Raw genomic sequence first — 26,328 nt, 5'->3', positions numbered from 1 at the left:
CATTGTCTCATTTCTGTGACAATTTTATGGCGACCCCGCCAGGACGAAAGTTTTAGGTCATTAGTAAAGTAGCACCGAGTGTGGAATGAAGGTCCATGCAACTGTGTGTAGAGATGTTATGTACAAAGAGAGGCGGATGTGGGCAAAAAGAGTGATCTTGCGATTCGGTGTGGCAGGCTTCTCTCCACGGTTTCAGTTGTGCGAATTCGCAGGTTATTCACTACGCAGCGTTGGGACGTAAGGTGTTTGACCCAACGCTCCGTCAGTTATTCTCTACACTGAGTGCGACTCGTTGCGGAGTCGGCAGTATGCGGGAGGCGCTGTAGCTATTTAAACGGTACACGTACTGGAGTGGTTGTGCGTTATGATGTGCGGTATGTCCGTTCGCATGGGTATGTTTACATACCCATGCGTTTTTCAGACTGTCTGTCCTACTAGCCAGTAGCCTCTGGGAATTGTAGACTGCCTAGATTCCATGTGTTTTCTAATCGTGATATAGTCCCCACCATAGGTCTCACCGCAGTGCGCGTGCACCCGCGGACTAGGGAAAGGGTATAGGGTTAGGTAGGGTTGTATTTAATACGGACACGCAACCCTAACAAAAAAGTCATGTGGTACTCCCTGTGGTACTTGTCGGTACCACACAATGTACCACACACTTATAATGTTACCACAGGAACTGTGTGGTACTGTACCACAGGCTTGTAGGGTACTCCCTGTAGTACTTGTCAGTACCACACAATGTACCACATAAATAAATATTACCACAGGAACTGTGTGGTACTGTTTTACAGGCTCATGTGGTACTCCCTGTGGTACTGGTTGGTACCACACAATGTACCACACGAATATATGTTAACACAGGAACTGTGTGGTACTGTGTCACAGGCTCGTGTGGTACTCTGGGATGTATCACAGGGCAGTACCACAGGACATTACCACAGGAAAGTTCCACAGGACAGTACCACAAGACAGTATACACACAAATTGTCCTGTGGTATTTTGGGACGTATACCACACAACAGTACCACAGGACAGTACCACATGAATTGTCCTGTGGTATTTTGTGACGTACCACAGGAAGGTACAACAGGAAAGTACCACAGGATAGTACCACAGGACAGTACCACACGACTTGTTCTGTGGTATTTTAGGACGTACCACAGGACAGTACCACAGGGCAGTTCCACAGGACAGTACCACAGGAAAGTACCACAGGACAGTACCACAGGAATTGTCCTGTGGTATTTTGGGACGTACCACAGGACAGTACCACAGGATAGTACCACAGGACAGTACCTCACGACTTGTCCTGTGGTATTTTGGGACATACCACAGGACAGTACCACAGGGCAGTACCACAGGACAGTACCACAGGAAAGTACCACAGGATAGTACCACAGGACAGTACCACACGACTTGTCCTGTCGTATTTTGGGACGTACCACAGGGCAGTACCACAGGACAGTACCACAGGAAAGTACCACAGGATAGTACCATAGGACAGTACCACACGACTTGTCCTGTGGTATTTTGGGACGTACCACAGGAAAGTACCACAGGGCAGTACCACAGGAAAATACCACAGGACAGTACCACACGACTTGTCCTGTGGTATTTTTGGGACATACCACAGGACAGTACCACAGGATATTACCACAGGACAGTACCTCACGACTTATCCTGTGGTATTTTGGGACGTACCACAGGACAGTACCACAGGGCAGTACCACAGGACAATACCACAGGGCAGTACCACAGGACAGGACCACAGGAAAGTACCACAGGATAGTACCACAGGACAAGACCACACGACTTGTCCTGTGGTATTTTGGGACGTACCACAGGGCAGTACCACAGGACAGTACCACAGGATAGTACCACAGGACAGTACCACACGACTTGTCCTGTGGTATTTTGGGACATACCATAGGACAGTACCACAGGAATTGTCCTGTGGTATTTTGGGACGTACCACAGGACAGTACCACACGATTTGTCCTGTGGTATTTTGGGACACACCACAGGACAGTACCACAGGAATTGTCCTGTGGTATTTTGGGACGTACCACAGGACAATACCACAGGACAGTACCACAGAATAGTACCACAGGACAGTACCACACGACTTGTCCTGTGGTATTTTGGGACATACCACAGGACAGTACCACAGGACAGTACCACAGGACAGTACCACACGACTTGTCCTGTGGTATTTTGGGACGTACAACAGGACAGTACCACAGGGCAGTACCACAGGACAGTACCACAGGAAAGTACCACAGGATAGTACCACAGGACAGTACCACATGACTTGTCCTGTGGTATTTTAGGACGTACCACATACGACAGGAATTCCTGTGGTAATTTTCGATGTATATACCACAGGAGAGTACCACAGGAACTGTCCAAAATCCCACAGGAAAATCATAATATGGTGCTATTCCACACAAAAGTACCACACAGCAAATTAAATTCGTAAGTACCACAGAAAAATGCTACAGGATATTTTTTTTCTTAACATTTCATACCAGAGGACTATCACATCAGGAGAATATCAAACAGCAGTACCACACAGGAGTACCACACAGGAAAATTGTAAGGCAGAATCAACTGAAATTTATAACAAAAATACAAACAAAAAAAGCACATATTAATATTTCTCAATTAATTGATAGATGAGTTATGCTGTGAATTATAACAATTGATTTGCCATTACTTATCCTGTCCTATACTCCTACAGTATTACCTATTTAGTGAAAGTGCTGATGTAAAGCATGAGAAATTTCATAAGGACTTCTGTGGTACTCCTGTGGTACTCCTGTGGTACTCCTGTGGTACAAATTTTTACATAGCTCATGAATATTCATAAAAAGCACTCTAGATTTTAGAAAATACTAATGACTTAAAAAGTCAAAGTATTAATGATGGGACTTACTTTGAACTTTACGAAAGATTGTCTAATTATGTTATGTTATTCCCAATATCATAGATATTGTTATGAAAGCGTAATTTCATATCTTGATAATAAAGTATAATCGAGTTAGTAACCATGCCTTAATGCTTTACGGATAGACAGCCATATATATATATGTACTGATAGGGTCGATGGCCACCTAGGAATAGAATATGACTATATAGATCTATTATAGGACTAGATTGGCACTTGGCCATTAGACTCTCGTTTGAGGTTATATGTTAGGAGTAGGACAGGTTATTAAGTAGGGTCATGTTTGTACTGAAATCCATCACTCACCTATCAGGAATATTCCTTGATATGTGGCTAAAATTCTCCCAGATTTTTTTTTTTCGATCTATCCTGTGTGGTACTCTCCTGTGGTACCATGGAAATGCTGTGTGGTACTGCCCTGTGGTAATACTGTGTGGCAATGATCGACCTGTGGTACTGTCCTGTGGTACTGTCCCAAAATACCACAGGACAGTTCCTGTGGTACTGTTCTGTGGTACTAGTCCTGTGGCACTGCCCTGTGGTACGTCTCAAAATACCACAGGAATTCCTGTGGTACTGCCCTGTGGTACGTCCCAAAATACCACAGGAATTCCTGTGGTACTGTCCTGTGGTACTGTTCTGTGGTACTGGTCCTGTGGTACTTTCCTGTGGTACTGCCCTGTGGTACGTCCCAAAATACCACAGGAATTCCTGTGGTACTGTCCTGTGGTATGTCCCAAAATACCACAGGACAATTCCTGTGTTAATGTCCTGTGGTACTGTCCTGTGGTACTTTCCTGTGGTACTGTCCTGTGGTACCGTCCTGTGGTAATTACCACAGGAGTACCACAGGACTTTTTCGTAAGGGAACGGTGGGGACTATAGCACGATTATGCCGTTTTTCCGTTTTTCTAGTATAAAAGTCATGGTGAACGTGTCTTGGCTGGAATTAGATCTGTACATTCATGTAATGGTATTCTGGTACTGTTGTTTAATGTTACGGTGTTGATACTGTCTGTCAGAGTAGACAAGTGGCTTGCATCCCAGCATTGCAATACAAATTCATTGCAGTATTCACAGTAAGATGATTATGGCTAGTATCGATCAGATGAGGGAATTTTGTACTCTAGGTCGAGATTTAGGTCTTACTGGTGGTGAGCTTAGTAAGTTTGTGTCAGAGCGCTGCGCAGGAACGATGAGGCTGAAAGAGCTTGAAAGTCAGAGCGAAGAAAATAAAAAACAGCCGCGAGAGGAGAGCGAAAAACAGCGTGCTAACGAAGTGAGGTTGGCGGAACTGCGTGTAGAGGAGAGAAGATCCTCAGGAACCAGTTTTGCTGCTGGTGGTGGAGTGAAGATGAAAGGTGAGTTCAACGACACTAACGATAGATTTGATGCATACATTTCCAAATTTGATTTAATCATGGATAACCAAGGTTTACCGGACAGTACAATTTAGAGTGTTGCATTTAATTGCTAATTTAACCGGACAAGCCTTGGAGGTGGTGAATCGAATGTCGAGTGAGGATCGCAGTAATTATGAAATAGTGAAACATGAACTAATGAAATTCTATCATCTAACTGCGGATGGATATAGGAAAAAGTTCCGTACGGCCAGGCCGGAGAAGAACGAACAGCCTAGGCAGTTCAGCGTTCGACAGAAGGGCTATCTACAGAAGCGGGTAGAATTGTCTGGGATTTCTGAGGATTATGATGCCCTTCTTGACTTGATATTGAGGGAACAATTTGTACAGTGCTGTCCCACAGGAATAGAAGTGTTCGTGAGAGAGGGGCAATGCAGTAGTATTGACGAGATCGTGGAAAGAGCTACGGTGTATGTAGGGGCTCATGGACTGCATACATTTTGCGCTCCTCGCAAACAAGGGGGAGTCAGACCCACAGCTACAGGCAAACTAGGTGGGGTGAATTCAGGTCAGCCAGTAGTATACAAAGGCAACACTAACACTTACACTAACCGTGAGGAACATGCACCGCATCCACCCAGAACAAAGGGGGAAAAGTCAAATGGTACAAGTATGCGGTCAGGTAAAGGTTGCTACATATGTGGTAATCCATCACACTTCAAGCGAGACTGCCCATTGGCTCATGTAAAACATGGACAGGCAATGATGCAAGAGACTGCAAACAGTACAGAACCAGTACAGTCTGGTGGTGCTGCAAGCGCTCCGCAACCCAGTAGTCCTACGAAGTCAATTGGTCCGTTACGTTCTAATGACGCGAGTAGCAGACAGTCACAGCCTGCGCAGACAGCACGTGCATGCCTACTGAAACGCATACCACGGTAATCTAATTATGCATGAGAAAGTGAATGTTGAAAGGTTGGGTATGTCCTATCGTGAAGTGAGTGCTATGATGAACCACATGCCAGTTGTTTCAGGCAGGTTATATCCTGGTGAAGTTCCAATTTCAGTGAAACAGGATGCAGTACATGTGTTGTTAAGTCCAGACTGGTTGAGAGACATCAGCTGACTGGGAGGTGTTAGACAGTGTCAAGTGAGGTTGATTAATGGAACAGTCAAGCAATTTCCAGTCGCCAAGGTAGAGTTAGACTCCCCATATTTTTCAGATGAGATTGAAGCATTGTGTATGCCGGATCGCTTGTGTGAAGTGACTGTTGGGAATGTCACTGGTGCACGTGAGCCCAATGATTTGAAGTGGGTGCCCCGAGGGGGCAGAGCATTGAGTGACGGTGCTGATCATGCGGATGATGGTGGTAGATGCGTCTGTTGCGACACGGATTGTCGCCCCCGTCACGGATTGTCGTCTGGCGACAATCAGGGACGCTTGTGCAGTTCCCAGTTTTTGACCTCGAAGGCGACAATCCGTGCTGGCAAAAAAAAAAATTGTTGCGACACGGATTGTCGCCCCGTCAAGGATTGTCGCCCCGTCAAGGATTGTCGCCCCGGGCTCGGGGTGGTTCCTCCGGTGTTAGGCTTTGGTGGGATGGGTATTACTGATAAGTTATGCGTGTGTGTGTGTGTTTGTGTGTGTTTGTTTGTTGTGAGCTGCATGATATGCACTGTGTATGATTTGTAGGTGAGTACAATAAGTGACTTGTGTATGAGTTTCCGTATAGCTGTGTGTGTGTGTGTGTTTGGAGTATAATAATACAATATGTAGAAACTGTGCATGTGTGGTGGTTGTATAGTGGTAGTGGTTTGTTCGTCTGTGTTTATACGTGTGCCTGTATGCGTCGTGTGTCTGTTTGTGTTTGTGTTTTACGGAGTCCGCCAGGTGACATGAGGGAAAAAAATCTGCATGGATTATTGCGTTCCCTCGCAATAATTATTGCGTTCCTTCGCAATATTATTGCGTTCCCTCGCAATATTATTGCGTTCCCACGCAATATTATTGCGTTCCCTCGCAATATTATTGCGTTCCCACGCAATATTACTGCGTTCCCTCGCAATAATATTGCGTTCCTCGCAATAATGATTGCGTTCCCTCGCAGTAATTATTGCGTGGGAACGCAATAATTATTGCGAGGGAATATGGCAATGATTACTGCGAGGGAACGCAATAATCCATGCATATTTTTTTTCCTCATGTCACCTGGCGGGCTCCGTAGTGTTTTGATATTTGTGCGAACAAACTTTTTTGAGCAGCAGGCACTACTGTGGCAATGAAAATGCCTTCAGCGTGTATGAGCACGCGTTAAAAGAGTTCGCACCAACGTTGATCTAAAAAGTGTATGGGTGTGTCAACCAATATCAGCGTTGAGGCGGGCTAGGCGAGAGAGTGACCGAGAGAAAATACATACGAGGGAGGTACCCTCCCCAAATGTTATCTGTCTTTGTTCATTTTTCACTGCAGTCATTTTCTTCCATCAGTCTTAACTACAACGTCCATACCAGAATAGGTTTGACATGATTTATGCATGAGCAAATAATTTTCACACGCCGTAAATGATTTGTCAATCGTTAATTGATTTTAGCACAAACGAACTGCCATTGCACACCGCTAATACATACGTAATATACAAACAAACACCAGCAAACACTCAAACAAATCCTCATAATGCAAATAAACCAACTCAACACTTTTTTCCCCTTGATATTTATTGTTTTCATTCCAATCATTCATAAATCGACCCATTCTGGGTGTAACATGAACAAAAAAGTTACAAATGGCAATTCGAAACACAAACAAATCCATTTGTCCATTTATACTACAAATAATCTCACTTCAACATAGATAACTGGATTATAGACCAACCCTACTAATAATTTCTTCACGAGAAAGTTTTGACATGTAGGGCCCTACCAAACCTATATTCCTTGAATATATTGGTTTGGATCATGTAACACCTTCTTACTTACAAGGGCATATACATAAAAAAACACAAATACATTACACAAATCTAGAATGAAATCAGTCATAAAAAACCCGACCACCCCCCCCCCCCCAAACCGAAACAAATCTAGGGTCTACATCTATCCTAAATATTAAATCCTACCAACATCTGTCATACCATTTATAACTATCCTTCTTCAAATCCAATCCCCAACCCACCAACCCCTGATTAACCAAAACCTAAATCATCCCACACCCACATTCACAAACCCACATACATACATACACACACATACACACACACACACACACACACACACACGAAGGTTCGTTATCCCGAAGTTTCTTTTTTTCCGAGGCTTCATTTATCCAAAAAACACAATTCCCTAAACCTAGAGGTTCGTTGATCCAAAAATGAATTCGAAATAACGAACCTTCGGAATAAAGAACCTTCGGACTAAAATTATTATGTGCTCTCGACGTCACGACGTTATCCGTTCTTACTGTGAGAGAGATTCATCAAATTTCGGATTTTTCACGGAATTGCTCCAAGTGCTTGCCCTTAATACATGAGGAATATGCTGTGGTGACTATTGATACTGTCTGTGATCAATTTGTGGACATGATGAGATCAGGAAATCGAACAGCAGGACAGAGAAAAACGGGCAGAGGTAGCTCATCAAAAAATGTCGGCAGGTACGAGTCTCTAGCGTCCGACGATGGGGAACCCTCCGGCTGCCGAGACGAGGATGAAGATGGTACCAAATTGGGTGCTCAGTCTACCATGGAAACGGACAAGGGTGCAAGCAACACAATAGATGATTCCACTCCGGAATGCGCGTCATTCAAGTTCGACGAGAGTGACACAGTGAAACTCAAAGACCAGATAAAAGAAGTGATTTGTGCCGAGCCCATCCTTTCAAAGTTGGTTGACCTCCTCGCAGCGGCTCTGATAGACCGGGTATCTCAAAGTGTGTATGCAGCAGTCAACCTGGACGTCGAGAAAAAGCAACAAGAAGTGAATGAACTTGAGAAAAAAGTCAAACAACTGGAGAAAAAGCTCTCTGACAGCAAAAACCACCAGGAGGAACAAGAGCAGTACTCCAGGCGAAACTGCCTTCGAATATACGGCGTGCCGGAGAAGAAGGACGAAATCAGCGATGAACTCCAAACTCGACCTCGGTTTCAACGTGGGAGAAGGTGACCTGGACAGAACACACCAGATTCAACCGAAAAGACCTCAGACAGGAAGAGCTGATCAACCACGGCCACTGATTGTCAAGTTTGCACGGTACAATGTTCGTCAGAAAGTGTATGCTGCCAGAATGAAGCTGAAGAGAACCCCGATATACATTCGCGAAGACCTGACATCATCTAGGCAAGAACTCGTCCGTGAGGCTCTGAGATGCGACTCGATCACCAGGGTGTGGACCAATGACGGCAGAATTCGTGCACTGACAAGGGATAGCAAGATAGTGAACATTCGACATCGAGCAGATCTTGAAAAGCTGCGAGATACCAGAATACTTGTGCATATTATTTTTGTAAATTGTTATATATATGGCTGTTAAATTTCCGTGTTCATCATGTGACAAGTCAGGTCTAACCAAAAAGGTATACTTTGTGTTTCCTGTTTAAAATGGGCACACTTTCGCTGCTCAGGAGCTTCTCATGAACTTTTCAATTCTGATGTAGATTGGATGTGCAATGCATGTTTAATGAATGAACTGCCTCGAAACATAGATAAGTTGAATGATAATGACCATGAACATGTAAGTATCAGTCAGGAAAGTTTTGATAAACTGTCTCCAGACACATTTATCAGTCATCAAAAACCTGAAGTTATATTTCAGCACGTAAACTCGCATCCTGGTTTTAATATTGCACATTTGAATGTATGCTCTCTTTTGAAAAATTTTGATGAAATAACACACGTAGTAAAAACAAATAAAATCCATGTTTTGTGTCTTTCTGAAACAAGATTAGACCAATCTATTACTGATAATGAAATTGTTATTGAAGGATATGCAAGCATCAGAATGGACAGAAACAGAAATGGTGGAGGTATCTTGATATATATTCACGAGTCTGTAATATACAAAAAGAGACAGGATATATTTGATGATAAACTGGAGTTATTGTGTATCGAAATTTGTCTACCAAAACAAAAACCATTTCTTGTGCTTTACTACTATAGACCCCCAGATTCTTATATCGATATGTTTGATAAGATAGAAAATCTTTTAGAGAATATTGAAACCCAAAGCACTGATTATGTTTTTTTGGGGTGACATGAATTGTGATCTTAACAAAGTGCCATCAGCACATCACACCAGACGTTTATTGCAAATAGCGGAAGAGCACGAGCTGAAACAATTCGTTGAATTGCCTACTCGGATTACATCTAAAACCTCAACTCTAATTGATGTTCTGTTTTCCTCAAATCATGACAAAATATCGTTTTGTGATGTAATACCACTGAGTTTTAGCGATCACTTTATGGTCATGGCTACTTGGGGTAATACCAAACCACCGCCAGGTAACCATAGATATGTAGTCAGCCGAAGTGTTAAGAAGTTATGTGAAGACGAATTCATTGAAGACTTACAGCAGGTGTCTTGGAGTGACGTGCTTGCGGAAAGTGATGTAGAAAAAGCATATGAATTATGGGTCTCTAAATTCAATTCCATTCTCGACAAACATGTTCCACTTCGGAAAAGGCGAGTCAAACAAAAAAAAGACACCATGGATGAATAATGATGTATTAAGTAAGATTCGAGAAAGGGACCAGATGAAAAAGCAAGCTAAAAAGTCTGGATCTGAGCTTCATTGGGACATGTTTAAACAAGGAAAAGTAGAAATTACGCGGTGCGTAATATATGTCCCCGCCGGAAGTAGCATTTTGTAACAAAATGTGCAATATAGGTAAAAAATCAAGGTCAAAGATCAAAGAAGTCAAAGGTCAAAATTCTGTGTAGAAGTTTTGAAGCCCTCACCTAGTGCCATCACATAAAGCAAATGGAATCGAAATTGGGTTAGAAATGGCGAAGGAGTAGCATTTTGTAGCCAATGTACAATATAGGTCAAAAATCAAGGTCAAAGGTCAAAGAAGACAAAGGTCCAAATTCTGTGTAGAAGTTTTGAAGCCCTCACCTAGTGCTATCACATAAAGCAAACGGAATCGAAATCGGGTTAGAAATGGCGAAGGAGTAGCATTTTGTAGCAAAATGCACAATATAGGTCAAAAATCAAGGTCAAAGGTCAAAGAAGTCAAAGGTCAAAATTCTGTGTACAAGTTTTGAAGCCCTCAACTAGTGCCATCATATAAAGCAAACGGAATCGAAATCGGGTTAGAAATGGCGAAGGAGTAGCATTTTGTAGCAAAATGTACAATATAGGTCAAAATCAAGGTCAAAGGTCAAAGAAGTCAAAGGTCATAATTCTGTGTAGAAGTTTTGAAGCCCTCACCTAGTGCCACCACATAAAGCAAACGGATTCGAAATCGGGTTAGAAATGGCGAAGGAGTAGCATTTTGTAGCAAAATGTACAATATAGGTCAAAGGTCACAACTGAAATTCTGTGTAGAAGTTTTAAAGCTCCCATGTAGTGCTATCATATAAAGCAAACAGAATCAAAATTGGCTCATAAATGACAGAGAAGTAGCAAATTGAACATTTTGATCACACACGGACGCACACACGGACGGACGCACGGACGGACGGACGGACGCACAGACACACACACGTATGGAGCCTGTTTCATAGTCCCCTGCTCGAACTCGTTCAGCGGGGACAAAAACTACGAAATAGAGTTACATCCATGATAAGAACGGCCAAACGATTATACGTCTCTAAAATGATCGGAGACAACAAGGGTAACCCCTCCGCTATGTGGAAATCTTTGCGTTGTGTTTTGCCGAACAAAAAGAAGAATACTACTATTAATAAGTTGGTTGTCTCAGGTAAAGATATCAGTGGATATAGAAATATTGCCACTCATTTGAATGACCATTTCACAACTATTGCAAACAAACGTAAAGAAACACAACTGTTTGGTAATAACATGGAACAATTTATGGAAAAAGCATCGTCTGTGTTTGCTTTTCAGGAGATCTCAGAACAAGACATTCTAAAGCATGTCAATACAATACCTTTGAACAAGGCAACTGGTCTTGATCATATTCCTGCAAGCATACTTAAGATATCAGTAAGTCATATGTTACGGCCTTTAGCACATTTGATCAATTTATCTCTGGTGAAAGGTGTAGTACCAAGCGCATGGAAATTAGCACGTATCACGCCACTTTATAAAGATGGTGACCCAACCAATGTAACCAATTACAGGCCAATTTCTGTTTTACCTGTGCTTTCTAAGGTATTGGAAAAAATAGTGTTTCAGCAGGTTACTGCGTATCTAACGGAAAATCGTATTTCATGTTCACAACAACACGGTTTTCGACCAAAACATTCCACTTCGACTGCTGTAATCAATGTCATTGAAGACCTTGTGTGTGCCATAGACAAAGGCTATGTTGTTGGTTTAATCTCATTGGATCTTGAAAAAGCGTTTGATCTAATTTCGCATGACATTTTATTAAAGAAATTAGTTTACTATGGTTTTGATGAGAATGTGACCAGATGGTTTAGACATTACCTTAGTCAAAGGAGACAGATAACTGTGGTCAATGGAAATGAATCATCCTGTTCTTTTGTGCATTGTGGTGTACCGCAAGGCAGCATATTGGGTCCGCTCTTATTTATATTGTTCTTAAACGATCTCGCAAAAGTTGTTGAAAAGTGTCGCCTGTCTTTATATGCGGATGACACCTGTGTGTATTTTGCATCCAACCCCCCCCCCCCCCCCAAGAATTACAACACGTTTTGAATAATGATCTTTCGCTGATGGCTAACTGGTTTTCGCATAACCACCTGATATCAAATGTACAGAAATGTAATTACATGATCTTAGGATGTAAAGCAAAGTTAAGACCCTTTAGCAAATTCAATGTTTGTATTGGTAATACAGAACTCGAAAGAGTTTATCAATGTAAATACCTCGGTGTTATTATTGATTGTAATCTAACTTGGTCTCAGCAAATTGAAAGTGTAAGAGTTAAGGCCATACGCAATCTTTATTTACTCAGAAGGGCAAGGGGTTTTATTGACAAAGCAATAGCTCTTACGCTGTACCACACTTTAATCCAAAGTCACTTTGACTACTGTTGTACTCTGTGGATGAATGGTAATTCAGTGCACTTAAGGCGATTGCAGATAATACAAAACAGGGCGCTGAGAATCGTGTTGCAAGTTGATAATCGTTTTAACCGCCAAACATTATATAGTACACTTAAAGTTGACTGTTTAATCGATCGTTGGAAAAAGCAAGCATTGATTTTCATCTTCAAACTGCTGAATAATTTTCTACCAGAAAGTTTATGTGAACGTCTCGAGAAAAGAGTAAGCCACTACAATTTACGTAATCATGAAAATATTCTTAACCTCCCTAAACCCAAATCAATTATTCTTAAAAATAGCACTCTATATTCGGCATCGAGATTATTCAATACATTACCAACAGAAACAAGATCCTTAACTTCAATCACTGCATTCTCAAGAGCAATTTCGAACATCTCCTTTGCTAATTATTCTACCTGATTATATTAAATTTATTAAAGTACACAATGTTTATGTAATTGCTATCTCCCAATAACTTGTCACATGTTTCATTTTCATTTTTTTTTTTGTCTGTACTTACACAATGTATATTCTGTGACTTTTTTTTTTTCATTTCTTTTCTGGCGTTCGTTTGTAATGATTATTTTGTGTTTTTTATGTGCATTCTCTTCATTGTATGATTTCTATGTTTTGATATCATTTCACGGCCTTGCTGAAAAACAGCTTATAGCTGATAGCAGGCTTTTTACCGTGGTTAGATAAATAAATTCAATTCAATTCAATTCAATTCAAGGAGCCTTCAGAATAACGAACTTTTGCAATAACGAAATGTAACCCCCTCCCCAATACACACGCACACCCGAACCGATACCACATTCCTTCCTGATGAAACGACTTCCCAATGTTGATAAAGACATAATGGACCGTATGCAGAAAAGCAGCATCCGCCCGCACGCAAGCTCCACTCCTAATTCATATACAAATCCGCCAAACAAACTCCTCAAAGTCAAAGCTGCTGATAAAATCAATATCAACGTTTATGCCAGCAACAGCTTACTAGGTACCCTCCCCACGCGCAGCTAAAAAAACACATACGCAAAAAAGCCTGACATAATAAACACATTCTCCCATCATACACACACACACACACACACACGCACAAACGGACACTAAATTATCATGTGCACGCGCACATACACACTTCCTTGAAATCTCACCATGACTTTTTACATGGCATGTTTGCATGGATGTAGCCATGTAAGTTATGTGTTAGTATTTCAATGACTATGTCCAGAACGATATTACCCAGTAAAATGTGCTTCGAGGGCGGGCAACAATCCGTGACCGGGCAACAATCCGTGCCGCCAGCCCTCGTCACGGATTGTTGCCAGACGACAATCCGTGACGGGGGCGACAATCCGTGCCGCCAACGCCCGTCACGGATTGTCGCCCCGAGCAGGGGGCGACAATCCGTGTAGGGGCGACAATCCGTGTCGCAACATACGTCATTGGAGATGGTGAGCAAATTGTAGATACTCATGTTGATGACGTTGATAAGGAGGCGGTTGACAATCTTTCTGAGGTGAAAGAAGATGATCCACAGGTAATGGCAGTCGAAACCCGGTCTCAGAAGGAGGCTAAGGTCAAACCGCTCAAGGGTTTTAAAACTGTTGATCCCATCTCCTGTCTGAAGCCTGCTGATTTTGTTCGTGAACAAAAGAACGATTCATCATTGAAATCACTATGGAACAAAGTAGGTAGAGATGAAAAGTCAAAGTACATGTTCGTGTCAGAGGGACATTGTTTGTACAGACAGAGAAGGGATGAAAACAATCCTAAGCTTGGTGTAGGACACAAATGCGTAGTTCTCCCTAAGTCACAGAGGGTGAAGGTGATGAAAGTGGCACATGAATCTTTGATGGGAGGTCATGTGGGAATAAACAATACAATGGCCAAGATAAAGAACCAGTTCTTCTGGCTTGGAATGGGTGAAGATGTTGCGAACTTTTGTAGGTCGTGTGACATTTGTCAAAGGACAGGGTGCAAAGGTAGCGTGCACAAGACGACCCTAGGTCGAATGCCAATCATAGGTGTTCCATTTCAGAGGATAGCTATAGACTTAGCAGGTCCCTTCACAAGGTCAGCTAGAGGTCACACACATATACTGGCAGTGGTAGACTTTGCTACTAGGTACGTAGAGGCTTTACCTTTGAAATCTATAACAACCGTGGAAGTGGCAGAAGCACTGCTTGGTGTGCACAGCAGAGTATAGGCATATCAAGTGAATTTATGTCAGACTTGGGTCCCCAGTTCGTGTCACGCTTAATGAACGAAGTGTTCAGATTGCTGTCGATTCAACAGGTCACTAGCTCTAGATACCACCCCATGTGCAATAGTTTGGTGGAGAGGTACAATGGACTGGTTAAAACAGCATTGCGACGCATGTGTGCAGACGAACCACGAGAGTGGGATAGATATCTGCCTGCACTTCCCTTTGCTCTACGCGAGACACCTAGCTCTAGTCTTGGATATTCTCCATTTGAGCTTTTGTTTGGGAGGAATGTCCGTGGACCCAAAGAGGTGTTGAGGGAGTTGTGGACAAATGGAGATGTGAGTGCAGAGATGAAAGATGAGTATGAGTATGTGATTGAGCTCCGTGAGAGACTAGTAAAGACATGGGAACTAGCTCAGGAATCACTCAAAGGGGGTGCAGCAAAGTACAAGAAGTACTATTACAGGAATGCCAGCCGAAGGAAGTTAGAAGTGGGAGACCAGGTGTTAATCGTGCTTGCCACTGAGCAGAATGAGTTGCTATTGAAATGGATGGGTCCTTTTCCTGTAGTAGGCACGAGGCACGACTCTGATTATATCGTAGATGTAGATGGTGTTCCTAATACCTATCACATAAACCTTCTCAAGAAGTATTTTCAGAGGGAACAGATCGACTCTTCTGTAGCTGGATGCTTTGACTTCTGTGAAGAGAGTCAAGAAGTATGTAATGAGGATGGTGACTGTGACCAGATTGGCCGTAATCTGGCAGAACTGCGTATCTCCTTTAACACATTACGCCAGAAATCGGGTTTAAAGATTCAATGTTACACCTTTCTAAACTGAGATACGATGAGTTGCATTTTTCCTCTTTTCTTGGTCATAATTGGTCTAAAGAATTTATTTCCAGCCCCCCCCCCAAAAAAATTTGACCTTTTTAAGTAGTAAAAATTACCAATTTAAAAAAACTTACGCAGTTCTGCCAGATTAATCGTCGCCAAATTTTTGCGATCGTAATCTGGCAGAACTGCGTATCTCTGGTCACGTGCCCGGGTTGATCAGTCAGAACTGCGTAAAGGGCTTTTTACACTTGTAAAATTTTGCTTAGCCCCGGACCAACGGTGGGGCTAAGGAGGGGGGGGGGGGGGGGGGCCTTAGCCCCACCGTTGGTACGGGACTATCCTTAGCCCACTTTCTGTTTACACTCGTTTTTGCCAAAGTGGGCTAGCCCCACCGATAGTACGGTACTATCTGGCCCTGCAAAATAGCAGGGGTTAGCACCGCAATTGCGGTGCCAAGCAAGTGAGTGTAAACAGAACGAAAAAATAATCCTGGACTAAGCGACGGAGACGAAGTCCGACCCTCACTGACCAATCAGAAACGAGGTAATCAAGTGCTGCCGGTGCGCGCGTGTACGTGTACAGTACACAGCGTAATTATGAATATTCATGTGGTTTGGAAAGTCCGGGGCTAAGAAATACGAGTGTAAAAAGGTCAGTTTTCTCCTTAGCCCCGGACAAGAGATAGTACGGGACTAATTGGCGAGTGTAAAAAGCTGAAAAAAATTGGTACGGGACTAACGATAGTCCTGGGTCAGAGAAAGTCCGGGGTTAAGAAACACAAGTGTAAAAAGCCCTTAAGTTTCTGGCCATGCGGGGGGGGGGGGGGGGGTGTTCAGGCAGAACTGCGCATCTCTAGGAGATACGCAGTTCTGCCTGATAAGCACGTGTTTCATCAGGCAGAACGTAAGTATCTCATTTTGTCGTCAACCACGTGCTTATCAGCCAGAACTGCGTATCTCCTAGAGATACGCAGTTCTGGCTGATAAACACATGGTTTATCATCCAGAACTACGTATCTCGGTCTATTTTCTGCGGGTTGTCTATCGTATTTTACCATACACCCCTTACTATTCAGCGGATGCAGTGTCAAAACAATGAATATTTTAGATCGAGTAAAATTTATTTTTGAAATATTTGTATTGTATAAAGTCATCATTACTGATTCACATTCAATTTCATTTGTATGTGGAAAATAACTTGCTTTCCCCAAATGTTGTCAGTCTGTGTTCATGTTTCAGCATTATTTAGCGGCACAAGAAGTACTGCTACATCAAAAACCTGGCTGCTGCTTGGGTTATTGTCGATCTCATGAAGCATTGCATTTGGATTAAGAATAATATTAGACTAGGTTCTAGATGTTAAGCTATATTGTTCATCAAGACTACAGGTACTACACTGTAGACCGTCTAGACCGTAGTCTATTCATGCCTAACGATACACTAGACATCTAGAGACTAGTAGAGCGGTACGTAGGAATCTGCATACGATAGGCCTACTAATCTCATTATTATCTTACTCTATGCCCAAAGTAAGAGTATGCCTAGACCCTTTTGGCTGAAGGCCTAAACTCTATTTAAACTAAATAATACTAGGAGCGTTTATTTACAGCTTTATTAGAAAATAAAAAAATAAACCCTAGGTTTCGTTTGCGTCGACTCCTACTGTAGGCCTTATTGTCACTACAGTACTAACGTTAGGGTAGTAGTGTTCTAACCGTTACTATCTACGCAGCCCTAAAACGTACGAGAACTCTCGAACTCTTTCTACTCGATTGTCTAGGTCTATGTAACATCCGTACGTCTATTTTGGGGCGTCATTATAACAGACTAGTAGATAAATGAAAATTAGTTTCTAGATTTTCTAGTCTAGACTCTAGATCTATACCCTATATCCAGGTAGGGGCTAAATCTACAGCTAGACTGTTTATTGGGGATCTAGACCTAGTACTAATGTTACAGTAGATCTAAGAACAACGTACAGCCTAACCTGCCTATCTAATGACTAACGGTAAGTCTATAAAGTCTATAGCCTATATAAATGTCTAGTAATAGTAGTAATGTATAGAACACAGATCTAAATCTAAGTTTCAGATCTATTTCTAGGGCTAAATGGTAATAATTTAGCGTTTAACCTGTAGATCCTAGATTCTTCATATTACAGACTTCAAGAATGTCTAGCCGAATCAAATCTAGAAAAATAGAAAACTGAGTAAAGACAGAATAACCGGCGATTCAGCCTAAGTTAAATAAAAATAGTAGGCCCCTACTGCACAACTCTACTGGGAGTACCGGTACGGTACCGGTATTAAAAAAGTAAACTGTAAAAGTGTTAGTATTGGTCAATTTCTGACGTCTGTAGGATTGGATCGAAAATGCCATCGTTATAGACGGTATCCTAGATATTCATTAAACTTCTCGAGATCAATCCCGTAGATCCAAGCCCACTAACCGCTTATTACAATGAAAAACAAAAAAAGAAGCTATAGTCAATGGATTACAGATATTGTTGTTCGCGTGACCTACGCTACCGCACAGTACATGTACATTGATTTCGCGTACACTAACAATGGACAAGTGCTGCAGCAGTAGTATTAAGTAGGCCTAAAGTTGACTGGAGCGTGATGTCAGACAAGATGCAAACTATAACATTTGTTAGATCTAGAAATGTTCTAGGCTTAAAAAAACACTAGATTGTAGCAAAACTTAATAGTAAGGCATACCGCATAATCGTTGACCTGTTTTGAAGCCTGCCAGTCTATGAAGGGAAAGAAAGTGGCAATTTCCCCCAAGAGTAACGAGGGTTATCGCTTTAGCGTGACTGTCGTCGTGTACAATACACGTAGTAGCCGTACGACGTGTCTAGCTAGCTAGGCACTGCTAGCTTGAACGCGCAGCGCGTTCGTCACTACCAAAGTCGCGCACGCGCGTGTTAAGATATATTAAAAAATGGGTTCAAGAATGTAGCCAATAGGAAGCGCTGAAATGAGTCACGTGTGCTTTGGTTACTCAGTCCCATCGCACTGCGTGTTAAATCCTATTGCCGATCGTCTGTGCGCGCGGCGGCTCCTTTGAATTGCATGCATACGCGCTGTCAATCCTGTAAACAACTTCTAGTTCGGGCTGCCGGCCGCCGGCCTTTCTTCCCTTGTGGATGTGCATAACATGTGTGGCGTACGTATACTCTTATACGTACAGTACAGTAGACCAAGCGTTGTGGGACCGGACGCGTACATGGAGTCACTTTGAAGAGCAAATCCAACGATTTAGCAGGTTAATTCTCACGCCGTTTAAAGTATGTTGTCTAGTAGGCCTATATGAGGAGTCTATATCAAGTCTTTAAGGTAAAAGGTGCATATTCTATGTAAAATAAGTAAGTTTTCGTGCGGGAACTTAAGTGTCCGGAAACCCAACCCCCCATCATACTTATATGTGAGGGATTTCCGAGTGCGACGTGCGTAAATGTTTGGGACGAACATCTTCGGACGTCTTGACCCACAAAGGTACGTGAAAAACGCTGAAAAATGCTGTTAGTTTTCGAATTTTCGACCCATTTTATAAAACAAATGATGCACAGGATTATTTCGTGGCGTTAGTGGAGGCGTATATAGCTCACTCTCGGGTGCACTATACGCCTCCACTAACGCACTCTATCCTGTGCATCATTTGTATACCATGTCCGTGCGGGATGCAGGAACACCTTGGTCCAAGCGTTGTCGTAAGTCGACTTACGCAGTTCTGCGTGATTAATCGCCCTCTCTCCTCAGGAATTTTGCCTAAATTACTTTCTAAAAATAACTTTCTGTACCGATCACAACTTATTTTTTGGCCCACTTGAAAGAGCATGAGAAAAAACACACAAAACACTCAAAACCTGAAAATCGACCAAAATCGACTTAGGGAGTTCTGCCAGATTACGGCCGAGATGAGTGGTGTTGGTGTAGGTGAGGTGCCAGTGATGCCATTCATGCATCAGAAGGAGTTTGTTGAGCATGTGAAAGTAAATGAGTGCTTGGATGAGAGTCGCAAGAAAGAAATCTCTCAGTTGCTGTGTGAGTACCAGGATGTCTTTTCTGATGTTCCTAAGAATACAACAGCTGCCGAATGTAAATTGCACTTGACTGGTGAAGAGCCCATTCGCTCATCTCCGTACAAGGTCCCAAAAGCAATGAAAGAGACACTAGAAAGGAAAGTAGACACCAATACTAAATGTACCTCTTCAAATGAAAACATTTCTTGCATGTGCAAGTAGAATGACACAAGGAACAAAACTTTAAAAAACTTTGATGGAATAATTTGTCATAATATTGACATAACTGGGATTATCATGGCCAAATTAGCATATATGGCGGCCATTTTGGATTTTTGCGTTTTGCCGAAAATGCTCAAGGTTACGCGAGTGGCATCAATCGGATTTGGAATCAGCACCCTCGAATTGACAAGAATCCATCAAAAAACATTGTATATATAAAAAAACAAGGTTAGGTGCACTTTCTATGGAGCCCAGCCTGGACTATATGGGGATTATTGAACCAGCAGATTCCCCTGACGGTCATCCCATAGTAATGGTGAAAAAACCTGACGATTCTAACAGGGTCTTTATTTTGATTTTCGCTGCCTAAATCAAATTACACTGTTCAATCCCGAACCTATGCCTGATCCCAAAGAGTTATTTTCTGCTTTGTCACAGAGTAAGTTTTTCACTAAACTAGACATGACCAAGGGATATTGGCAAATCCCTATGTGAGATAGCGATAAGGACAAGACTGCGTTCTTAACACCCAGTGGGCAGTATAGGTTCAAGTACATGCCGTTTGGTCTTGCAACCGCTGGTGCGCAATTCACCAAAATGATGCGTAGTGTATTACAGGGTATCCCAAATGTAGTTCATTACATAGATGGTGTGCTGATTCATACTCAGGGCAACTCGGGGTTGGGAAGAACATGTAGACACAGTCATGAAGGTGTTGCACAGATTGCGTGAGGTGAACCTAGCAGCACGTCCATCCAAGTGTGCTTTGGGATTCAAGGAAATTGAGTTCCTAGGACATAGTCTGAGTGAGGGAACTGTCCAGACCAGAAGTAGACTAGCAGAAAACGTCATGAAGGCACCTCGGCCAGAAAGCAGGAAGCAGGTGCGATCATTTCTGGGTCTCACTGGTTATTATAGGGACTATACATCCCTAATTATGCCGAGATTGCACTGCCACTAACTGATCTAACTCGTAAAGGTAAACCAACCAAGGTCAAGTGGGGCAAAGAAGAAGAAGACTCATTTCAGAATTTGAAGGAATGTCTAGTCGCCCCTCCTATTCTTCATCTCCCTCATTAGGCGTTTTCACATCAGCCCGATAAAAATCCAAGCTCGAGATATTTTTCGCGATTGCGAATTAGCGCGCTATTTCATTTCTTATTCACATCAGCCCGAAGAGAATTAGCCCGATTTTTTTTTTTTCGAGCTAATTCGACAGCTGAGTGTGGGCAAACAGCATCAGTAATGTGTGTGCCCTCTCAAAAATTCCTCATGATTTGTGTGCAGTTTGCCTCAATCGATCGGGTCACACATGCTAGGCATGATGGGATGCATCGCGCTAATTTTTCGAGTCGTTTTCACATTATCAAATAGCGCGCTACTATCCCGCTATTTCAGAAATTTCCCGAGTTGGACTCGAGAAATTTTCTCGATCAATTAACGCGTTAGTTTGTGTTCACATTATCAAATAGCGCGCTATTTCGTGATCGGTTAATTTCCCAAGTCAGAAAATAGCGCGCTATTTCGAAACACCAAGCTGATGTGAAAACGCCTATTTTGACAGGTTATTGATCCTGAAGGAAGACGCTTCTGATAGAGGGGTAGGGGCTGTGTTAATGCAGGAGCATGGGGGAGAAGATTTCCCATTTGCTTATGGAAGCAAGAAACTACTGCCTAGAGAACAGAACTACTCTACAATAGAGAAAGAGTGTCTGGCCACAATGTGGGCAATAAGAAAGTTTGACTACTACTTGTATGGTCGTGAGTTTGAGGTGCATACAGACAATAAGCCTCTTGTCTACATTCAAGCTAAGAAGTTTGAGAACAAGAGAATCATGCGGTGGAGCATGATGCTCCATGACTATAGGTTTAGACTTGTGTCTGTAAGAGGTCAAGACAACACTGCAGCGGATTTCATGAGTCGAATGTAAAAGCTGCACTGTACGTCATGTAGCAGGTGTTACATGTGTATTATGCACCACAGTAGCAAAGTTCAATCTGTTATGCTATAATAGCAGTAACGCATTTGCTGACTGCACACTATGTGACCGGTTCAGAGTAATGACGAGGATGGGATTAAGTGAACCTTGTTAGCCATTGATTGCATATCCAATATTCATTATATGTACTGAAGTTTCTTTGTTTGTTTTCTGAGTTTTGCGTTAGTAGAAAAACAAACTTTATGCATCACTCTACAGAGTTTGGTTTCGATTTAGGCTGCCAAAGATATACTAGCATAATATGCACTGTTGTAAGATTTTGCATACAGAGGTATGTGTTTGTGCACCTGTCATTGGATGATGTGATTGATCATTGATGAAGTGATCAAGCTTTATATTGAATACAATGTTGCATGCATGTATTTTGTTGTGATTGGTGCCGTCAAGGGAAACTCAATGATGATGCATCACAACAAATGTAGCGATGGCAGGAGATTGTAAGCTGTTGATCTAGATGTTTGAACAGAGAGGACTCATTAAAGCTCTGATTACAAACTCTTCAAACTCTACAAACTCTCAATAGTAGATTGACAGTGATTACAGTGAAAAGGACACTTTTCCGAAGAGCGATTCACCAGTGTTAAGTGCTCGGAGTGCAACTGGATTATTGCAACTTGGACTGATATACCAGATCCCGGTGTGAGAACTGTGGAGGTAACAGTGCAGCCATGTTGTGATCCAGGGAGCAACGATGAGGACTGAGGTATGCTTGGGATGAGAAACTGGACTATTCGCGAGCTGTGATCCCCGTGTAGTGTGATAAATATCGATATTGTTTGGAAATCCGGCATGACTTTATATGGGACAATGTGACTGTTCAACAAGAAACATCTTGTAAACTGTTTCAGGCAAATTTAACTCTTTATGTGCCACGTTCGCACGTCCGGCTCAGTCGACGGCGTGCCAACTTCGCATATTCTGCTCAACAAACAAAGCCGACAAGAACCGATCGATAAATTGCTAATCCCGCGGTATTGCCGATCTTCGTCCGAGCGGCTATACCTTCCATCACTGTCCAAGGGTCTCCAAGCGCGGAGGCGGAGTTGGGTTTCTCTACAAGGACAATCTTCAAGTTGTCATAAACCCATCACGGAAATACACTACCTTCGAGTCAATGCATGGAACTGTTTCGTATGCACACTCCTGTGTGGACATCGTCGTTGTGTATAGACCTCCTGGAAATCACTCTTTCTCAACATTTCTCGACGAGTTCTCACAGTTTCTTGATGAGACTATGTACAGACCATCACCTTTGGTGATCACGGGGGATCTGAACATCCACTTTGACAATACTTCATCCCCAATTACGCTGAGGTTCAATGATCTCATCAGTGGCCATGGCATTTCCCAGCTCGTCTCATCTCCTACCCATGATAAGGGTCATATTCTGGATGTCATCATGGTGCGAAACTCTGACAATGTTCTCTACTCCAGCCCCAAGGTCTTTTCCGGTATCTCAGACCATTCTGCAGTTTCCTGCTTGCTCAAATTTGTAAAGCCTTCTCGTGTTATGTCTGAATTCACCTGCCGCAATATCAAGAAAATCAACAGGACAGCATTCGCCGAGGATATTGTCAGCTGCAAACTGATGTCTTCCCCAACTGACAGTGTGGACTGCGTTGTGGAAAATTACAACTCAGCGCTCAGCAGACTCCTCAATATACATGCTCCTGTAAAGACTCGAAAGATCAGGAAACGCACTGACTGTCCTTGGTACAACTCTGACATTGCAGCGGCGAAGCGGAAACGTAGGAGACTCGAGCGCAAATGGCTTTCCAACGGTAAAAGTGAAATTGACAGGAAATTATTGTGTGCTCAGAAGAATGTGGTAAACTCCCTGCTGAAGAAGGCCAAACGATCTTATTACGTGGGCCTCATCGAAGACTGTGGCGAAGATTCCAAACGGCTCTTCTCCGTTGCCAACCGCCTTCTCAATCGAAAGCAATCTTCACCATTACCGTCCCACACGGACAGTTCTGCAGTGGCCGAGACTTTCATCGATTACTTTCGGAAAAAGGTAGAGACTATCAGTAACAGTCTCTGTCCAGACGAATCGGCGCAGGAGCCCCTCACGACAGCTTCCCTTGAAACCCTGAAGCCCACTGATCCCGACGAGGTCCAAGCTCTTCTTCGCAGATTACCTCCCAAGTCATGTTCTTTAGATCCAGTCCCCACTGTATTGATAAAAGATTGTTCATCCATTTTCGCTCCTATTATTTCAATGATTGTGAACCTAAGTATTGATCAGTGTTACGTCCCCTCATGTTTGAAATCTGCATACATAACACCTCTTTTGAAAAAACCTTCCTTAGACCCAGATTCACTCCAAAATTACCGCCCCGTGTGTAACCTTCCATTTTTGTTTAAAATTTTGGAAAGGATTGTTTTCTCCAGACTTACAGATTATCTCTTGGTTAATACTTTATTTGATCCTTTTCAATCCGCATATCGTCCTTACCATAGCGTAGAAACCCTTCTCCTCAATGTGTCGAACTTCATCCTACAGGAAATGGATCATGGAAATGTCACTGCTTTGATTTTACTTGATTTGTCCTCCGCCTTCGATACTGTTAATCATGCAATTTTGTTAAACACCCTCCAATCTCTTGGTGTAAAAGGTCAGGCATACGAATGGTTTAAATCTTACCTTTCATGCCATTCACAGGCAGTGTATGTCAACAGCTGTAAATCAAATGCTATGCCTCTCAAATGCGGTGTTCCACAGGGCTCTGTGGGCGGGCCCACCTTGTTTTCCATCTATCTTATTAGCCTGGGACACATATTGCGCCAGCACAAAATTAATTATCACATATACGCTGACGATATTCAATTGTATTTGTCTTTCAAACCTAACCAGGCCGATGCCTTACATGCTTTGAGTCAGCTTGAGAATGCAATGAACGATGTTTATTCATGGCTGAACTCACATTCTTTGAAATTGAATACGGATAAATCTGAGTTTTTAATGTTTGGTTCGAAGACACAATTAGGTAAACTTGACATTAATTTCATCTCTTTTTCCGGCATGTCAATTAGTGTGTCCCAAACCTGTCGCAACCTGGGTGTAATGCTAGATTGTAATATGACTATGTCTCATCAAGTTTCTAGCATTTGTAGATCTGTAAGATACCAACTTCGTAATATCGGCTTCATTAGAAAATATTTGAACCGCTCTTCTACCGAAAAATTAGTCCATGCCTTGATATCCTCTAGGCTCGATTTTGGAAACTCTGTCTTATTTAACTTACCACAAACTCAGCTCTCCATGCTACAGAGGCTTCAAAATGCGGCAGCACGCATCATCACACTATCCAAGAAGCACACTCACATCACCCCTATTTTGAGATCACTTCATTGGTTACCAGTCAAAGATCGCATTATTTTTAAGATTTTACTTTTGACTTTTCATTGCATTCAGGGCGCTGCTCCTCAGTATAACATTGACTTACTCCATAATTACATCCCTGCTAGATCTTTACGCTCATCCAACTCCGGTTCTCTGATAATTCCAAGATTCACTACAATATGGGGCACACGTGCCTTTGGCCATGCTGCTCCCACCTTATGGAATAACCTACCTTCAGCCGTTAAAAATTGTTCTTCATCAGACTCCTTTAAAAGCAGTCTAAAAACTCACTTGTTTAAAGCCTCAATTTGATTACTCATTACATGTACTTGATATTTGTATGTCTTTTACTTCGTCACTTTCTCTTCCTTCCGCGCCTAGAGCACTCTGCAGAGTGGATTTGGCGCTATATAAATCATATCAATTATTATTATTATTATTAAAATCAAAGCGTTTCTCGCGCTTTTGTTCCTCTCACATACGGCTTGCATTCTATTTGGTGATTGACTATCAAGTGGTGTTCCCAACTAGATTTGGAAGCGAAGTTTGGCATTCCTATTTAACTTTGCTCACTATAATGTCCAGATAAATAGAAATTTGTAGAAGTTATACAAATTTGGAAAAAAAAATTCTTTCTCAAAGCATGGCCATACCTTCGTGTCTCAGAATAACGTGGCACACAGGTTTTTTTTTTTAGCTGAATCACACAAAGGTTTCATTATGTAGGAACGTTAGTCATTGTAGGCAAAATCAGGAGTTCTATGCTTACTGTAGTTACAAAGTTATGCGACCATGAATGACAAATACTAGGGGCATGGTCGAGGTCTACGTAAAGCTGTTCAATCGAAAGGCTACAATAAGGGCCAGGATTTTTTTTTTTTTTTTTTTTTGTGGTTTGGAAATTTACAAGGATAAATTATCTTAATTAGGGAGGGGGGGGCTAATAGTCACGTAAGAATTCCGTGTTGTGTTTCGTAAGCTCTTTTGATTGTGCGAGGCATCTGTACGCGCACCCTGTATGACTGTGGTCAGAGGTCATGCCACGGGCATGTGTTTAGTGGAGAAGAGAAATAAAGTCTCTTTGACCGGTGACCTAAAACTGATAAGTTACATTGTCTCATTTCTGTGACAAGCTTAAACGAAGAAAATAAAGAAATTCCGCTCATTTAATCATCTTTATGCTTTTTAT

General features: G+C 42.3%; 1 pseudogene; it reads left to right on the top strand.

Annotated features, from left to right (window-relative positions):
* Positions 1-3,841: 3,841 nt before the first annotated feature.
* On the top strand, positions 3,842-19,960 carry LOC139718992 (uncharacterized; annotated as a pseudogene).
* The last annotated feature ends 6,368 nt before the right edge of the window (positions 19,961-26,328 follow it).

This window comes from Diadema antillarum, unplaced genomic scaffold, assembly GCF_040938485.1.
Source record: "Diadema antillarum isolate AM-2024a unplaced genomic scaffold, OU_Dant_1.0 scf00000103, whole genome shotgun sequence".
Classification (NCBI taxonomy): domain Eukaryota; kingdom Metazoa; phylum Echinodermata; class Echinoidea; order Diadematoida; family Diadematidae; genus Diadema; species Diadema antillarum.
The sequence above is the reverse complement of the archived record's forward strand: the minus strand, read 5'-3'. Positions and strand labels throughout refer to the sequence as shown.